The sequence below is a fragment of the Pogona vitticeps genome, chromosome 2 (assembly GCF_051106095.1).
Source record: "Pogona vitticeps strain Pit_001003342236 chromosome 2, PviZW2.1, whole genome shotgun sequence".
Taxonomy (NCBI): Eukaryota; Metazoa; Chordata; class Lepidosauria; order Squamata; family Agamidae; genus Pogona; species Pogona vitticeps.
The window spans coordinates 256,976,392-256,982,203 of record NC_135784.1 but is presented as its reverse complement, the minus strand read 5'-3'; the positions used below and the strand labels follow the sequence as shown (position 1 = coordinate 256,982,203).

The 5,812-nt window shown below is 40.7% G+C and overlaps 1 pseudogene; it reads left to right on the top strand.

Moving 5' to 3' along the window:
* Positions 1-4,755: 4,755 nt before the first annotated feature.
* LOC140705225 (U1 spliceosomal RNA) lies at positions 4,756-4,909 on the top strand (annotated as a pseudogene).
* The last annotated feature ends 903 nt before the right edge of the window (positions 4,910-5,812 follow it).

Below are 5,812 nucleotides of genomic sequence, written 5' to 3'. Positions count from 1 at the left end.
AGGAGACACAGGAAATGTTATACCTCTGGTTAATGAAACATGGCAACATTACTTAATACATTTTTTAAGTAATACATATAATGCAATAAAAAAATAAAATCTTATTTTCCATTTTACTATAGAAGACTTTGAAGGTATCTTTCAAAGCATAAACAATAGTATACATTTAGGAAAATAATATATCTTGTCCTGTATAGGCTGATTTATCAAAAAGGTGCAGAATTATTGCAATTGTGCTTAAATTCAGTCACCATGTTCTCATCACACAGTGTGTAACGACTCGATGGCTTTGTAGGCCTCTCCCAGATCAATTATTCTATGATTCTATGAAATCAGTGGTCTGCAGCTGGAACAAGGTCACCTTCATCCATATCAGATTTACCCCATGTGTTCTACATCTAACTGGTGGTCACTAACAGGCAATGATGGTGCCTTCAAACTTGTCAATATTGTCAATATTTGGTGGATATGGGCATAAAGATCCTTGAACACTGCAGTATATTCATGCAGGAGCTGGGACTAAAGGCTGTTAATAATTCTATGCTCCTTGCTCTCAGAAGCTGACTATATTTATGATTCTGTTTTGTCACCTTAAAATTAGGATTAATAGCATGCTGTGTCTTCAGACCTTGTTGGGTGATAAAGATAAATAGCCTCAAATAAAGACCCCCTCATCCAAACAAAACAGTGGTCTGTTACCAAATGTACACAGACAAGGATGTATCTTGGATAGAAAGTTTGTTCTCAAAAGTAATTTCACAATTTACAATTTACCAAGCCACATACCTGGACTTGTACTTGAAAGACTGGTGAGTCAAAGACAAATTGGGAACACAGAGAAAAAGAGAAAGGGAGATGGTATTTGGTAAACCTTAGTTTGTACCAATAGGGGAGATGAGATTAGGGGAGATGAAGTATTAACCATGCAGAGTCTAAAACTGAGTATAAAACATTCTGTTAATATCAGCTTAGAGCAGTTTTGCATAGAGTAGTTTTGAATTGGAGTCTGTCTGCCCAACTGATGCACTTTCTCAGCTCACTTGTTGAGCATACTCAAGGTAGGGGCGAAATATGATCCCACCATATGAAGGCAGAGACCAATCACTTGGGTCCTTCCAACCATCTAGTAGGAAGGAAGCCATGACAGCCCCTTAGCCAAGCAAGCATCTCTTCCCACCACCCGCCAGATGTCTTAATGGGAGAAACATGGGAGAAACAGATAAGCCTACAGTGTTGTGTTTACCTTCCTCCCTGAAATGTATCCAATGCATTGTCCACAACCTTGAACAATAAAGGTATGATTGGGGAGTGGAGAATATGTTTAGAACTGTGAAAAAGGAGAAACCATTATTTTCTTGCTGCAGAGGAGGTGAAAACCCTATGAATTTGATGCCTGTTATGCCTGTGTTTAAAATTCCTTCCTAGCCACCATGTAAGAGAGTGTCCATACCAATGATAATCATACATGAGAGGAGTGGTTTGGAAAAAGATGGGATAAATATTGGCTTTAAAACTTTGGCAGGTGAACTAGAAAGCAGGGCAGTAATTCCTCTTTTCATTTGCTTGATAAGGATATGGTCATTTCCACATTTGAAATTCTAAACATTGTTACCTGTATGTTTATTTGAGAAAGTACTGAAATATTTTTCAATCATTCAACACCATATTGACAATTGTTTTGGATGTGCCACAGCTCTGTTGGGTGTTGCAACCTCCTGAAGCTGAAGATGGTAAGGAGTGACATGCAGACCCTGGACACCCATGAGATATGGAGGCAGCTCTTCTCCAGAGTCAGAAGAAGAATCTGTACCCTCCCAGCCCACAAGTTGATGCAAACTGGAAGTATGAGTTTGGTTTGAGGCAAAGTACACAGCTGCAAGGAGTGGATTTTTAAAAATCAAAAGTAGAGTTCTCCTTCAGGGAAAACTCCTCCCAAACACTCACAACTGAGTTCTGGGTGAAGCCCTAACAACTCAGCAATAAAAACTTAAGCCATAGGACTGTAAGATTGTTGGGGGGGGGGAAATATCTCCTGAGCCCCAATTCCTGCCTGTTATGTGCCTTGTATTATGGTCATTGCTCTGACTGCCCTGCTGTGTATGATCTTGGACTGTCTTGACTTCAACTCTTGGAATCACCCAGCCTGTTTGTAGTTTACAAGTGGACAGCTTAGGCCCTGGAATGTTAGTAGACTTTGGCCTGGAATCTCCTCACTTGGCTTTGGGTGAACGTCAGTAGTTTATTTCTGACACCGCTTTGTTTCCTTGCTTGGCCCCTCTATTGGTGGTACAATTCCTGATACTGGGGCCCTGTTCACCCAGGAAAAGGGTATGGTGTAATATTACATTTAGCCCCGTGAGTGACCTACATTATATGTTATGTACCTCAGAGCCTGGAAGTAGAAACAATGGAAGAGGACTGACTTGTTAAGAAATTCTAGATTTGCCGATAGAATTTCAATTCTTCTGATGCGGGTGCAATCTAAGAAAAGATGGAATGTGACTGGATCAGACAATCCAGCATTCTATTCACAGTGGCCAACAATTGGTCTATGGGGAGCCATTGAGTAGGATGTGGACACAGAGATTGGTACTGGGTGTAAGACCCAAGTGGACAAACAATTGCAGTACCGTATTTTTTGCTCCATAAGACGCACCTCCAAATAAGACGCACCTCATTTTTAGGAGAGGAAAACCAGAAAAAAATATTCTGGCAAATTCATAAGGCAGTAGCAATAGATAGATGTTGTCACATCAATTACCTCAAACTTCTTGCAGTGTACAACAGTGAGAGCTTTTGAACAATTTGTAGTTGGCAAAGTTATTCCAATAGCCACAGACAACAACACTACAATGCTTTATATCAACCACCAAGGAGGAACAAAATCCATGTCTTTCTTGCTACTAACAGTACAGTTTTGGGACTGGTGTATTCTCAAGCATGTCATTTCACAAGTCATACATGTACCAGAAGTGGAGAATCATGAAGCAGACTTCTACAGCAAGATGACACACAATGAGTGGGAATTACCATCTCAAGTTTTAACACTTATAATGAATTGTTATTGCACTGAAAGAGATGAATAAACAGATTGTTGCTGGGTAGTCAATAAGAGCTATGATGAAGAAATCACCACCAGCACAGGTGTAAGCAAACAGCAAAGCATGCCTCATTACCACTCCCTCCCTTCCTCCCTTCCTTCCTTACAGCGATAAAGTTTTTTCTCTCTCCATCATTCAGTTCTTTACTTTGCAGCATGCAGCATGTCCACAGAAAGTGTGCTTACTTTTATCAGCTTTTTGCAGCTGATCCTCCTGTTTCCTCCACTCTCTAATTGTTTTTTCAGATGAGGAGGCCCAAAATGTCTCTGCACTGTTCACTGTTTCCATACTCCTTAGCATATTTTACTACCTCTAGTTTAAAAGGAATGCTATATGCTAGCCTTTTCTGCTTTGCACTGGTAGAATGAGTTCCCATACTCTGCAAGAAAAATGTGCCCCTTATTCATCACCACATCTACTGCCTGCTTCCTTTTACAAATATAATCTCAAAGCAGCACAGAATCATAGAACAATGGAGTTGGAAGGGGCCTATAAGGCCATCAATTCCAACCCCTGGTTCAATGCAGGAATCCGAATCAGAGCAGATCCGACAGATGGTTGTCCAATTTTAGAGACTACAATAGGATAAAATACAGTAGCTGGGAATCACAATGAAAAGATAAAATCTACCAGCAATATTGTAGAACAACAATGATTAAGAAAAACCAATAAAAACAGGGGGAGCGACACCATGCAGCTTTTGTTAACACAAAAATATTACTAAAATTTCTGTTTCCAGTTGTGTGTGTGTACGTGTGAAATGCTATTTATGAAATGTTGGGTTCTTAAACCAATTTTCAAGATTTCAAAGCTTTACTTGGACATATTCAGATCTGTGATTCAGATCTGCCCTCTGCAATTCAAATTGCCTTGCTCCTGATGAGTCCATAAAAACTGTGGCAAGCTAATACACCAAATAAAACCTGTAGCCCTAGTGGTAATATATTAAGGAAAGGAGTGTTAGGTCCCTTTTGAACTTTATTCTGCATGTGCTCAGTGCCTTTTTAATCATTCTGTGCTTCAGAATGAAATTTGGCTAACAATACATATTAGCCTCCCCCCCCCCCAGGTCCCTTAATGTTTTAAATATCTGCAAAATTACTTCTATTTAGGCTTAATTTATGGGGAAGTGATGCAGCTTACTACCAAGCTCTGAACTACAGACAGCTATATCTAGCCACCTTTTCCCCATCCAGCAGGCTCTCAGTAGTAATTTTATCTTCCCCTCGCCATTCTCAGGCCTATTAAACTTACAGTACTGGCAATTTTAGAAGCTTTTGTTTCTGTCCTCTCTCTCTCTCTCTGTCTCTCTCTCTGGTTCTCCACATGTCTGGTTGGTCACATGGTCTAACTTCTCTGCAGAAGGTGAAGGGAAAGAGACTCCTCCTTCCTGCTTTGCTTCTCCAATAGAGAAGCCAATTGGGTGATGCAAGCAGGCAGATATGCTAATATCTGTGCACTGAAGGATTGTGGGAGGAACATCCAGCCCCTGATGGGGGTCCTGCAGGGCACCCCAAAACACTGAAGAGCTCTCCTGGCCTCTTTTGGGATTGGGGCTGTGCAGCCCTGTTCTGATCAGGAGATGCAGCCGGGGGTCACCATGCCTTTGGAGGGTAGGGCACATAAAGAGCCAGGAGGCTTAGGGGCCATTCAAACTCAGACCTGGCAGGTGAGATGCCATTGTTGTAAAAGTGGTTTTCTCAGGGTAAGGCTCATCTATTGCACTTTGGATGAGCTGACCCCTGCAATTTCTCCAAATGTGAGAAAGTCAACTGCTTAAGTGGAGGACTCTGTTTCTGTTTTTTCTAGAATCACTCTTTCCCCTTTGGCTATTTGCATTGCTTGTTGTCATAGGCCTGTTTTCCTTGCTGGTTTTCCAGGTGGGCTGCAGGAAGCAGATCCTGGAAAGCTAGCAGTGCAGAATGGTGAGGTCCAAACAGCAAGCAGTTTCTGCTGCCAGTTCAGAGGCCTCCCAGCATGGCAGTGGGAGGCTTTTGGGTGGTGGTGGTTGAACCCTGGGTTACTGCATTCACTTCATAAGATGCATGTACTTTCCATCCCACCTTTTTGGAGAGAAAAAGTGCGTCTTATGGAGCAAAAGCAAAAAAAATACGGTATTTGTTACAAGAATGGGCATGAGTTGAGGAAATCTCTTCATGAGAGATAAACAGAAGTGCATACAGGAGGAAAACAAAAAGTAAAAAAAGCTTGTGTTCTGGAATGTATCATACAATTCAGTTTTAATAGTAGAGAGAGAGGATGAGAAAGTTTTCAGATTAAAAGACTGAATGAACAAATAATTGATAGCAAACAATTTACCAGAGATATTTAACTACTCATTCTACTTATCAAGATTCTGCAAGCAGATTGCAACTTTTAAAAACCAGATTTATTTAAAATCACTACAAGAATGTTAATTATGAAAGGTGTGGATTACTTTAATTAAAAATAGATGGCTTTACAATGACAATACTTCTGTGAGCATTTATACCTCAACATTCATTTTAATTCCCATTTATTCGTATGAAGTCTACTTACATGAGTCCCAGGAGCCTTACAGCTATAAGTATCAGGAACAATGAACCACACATCACTGTTGAATGAGTGGTTTCTCAGCCGCAGCTTTGGACAACTGGTGCAGACATCATTTTGTTCTAATCAGCCTTTAGAGCGTAGTGTAAATGAAGTTTCAATTCCCTGTGGGTGTTCTT